Consider the following 466-nt stretch of genomic DNA (forward strand, 5'->3'; position numbering starts at 1 on the left):
GCTGAAACACACGTAACATGAAATAATTAAAGAAATTAATTAAATAATTAATTGAATTGCGAAAGAAATATTTAAAATTACATTATATAAATTGACATTTAATTCATAAATTATATATTTAATGCCAATTTTAATTATTTAATTCTACTTTAAATTAATTAGTGACACATTGAATTAATTATTTTTTGGTGTATTTATTTAATTAAGCGTGGCTCATTTGGCGTTCCATAGTGCAATGCCCTGGCTCCTTAACACAATAGTAATGGAACAGTAATTGGAAAAAATCTAATCGAACCGAATCGCATCGTATCGTGGGGAATTCTTGAGTATCGAAAAAAAATGGAATCCCTGATTTAAGAAATCAATACCGTATCGTATCGTCATGAAGGCTGTGATTTACACCCCTAGTACATACACATACAATAGGCCTACATAGACATAGAGTACATGCACAAAATACATGTAC

The sequence above is a fragment of the Engraulis encrasicolus genome, chromosome 5 (assembly GCF_034702125.1).
Source record: "Engraulis encrasicolus isolate BLACKSEA-1 chromosome 5, IST_EnEncr_1.0, whole genome shotgun sequence".
NCBI classification, from domain to species: Eukaryota; Metazoa; Chordata; class Actinopteri; order Clupeiformes; family Engraulidae; genus Engraulis; species Engraulis encrasicolus.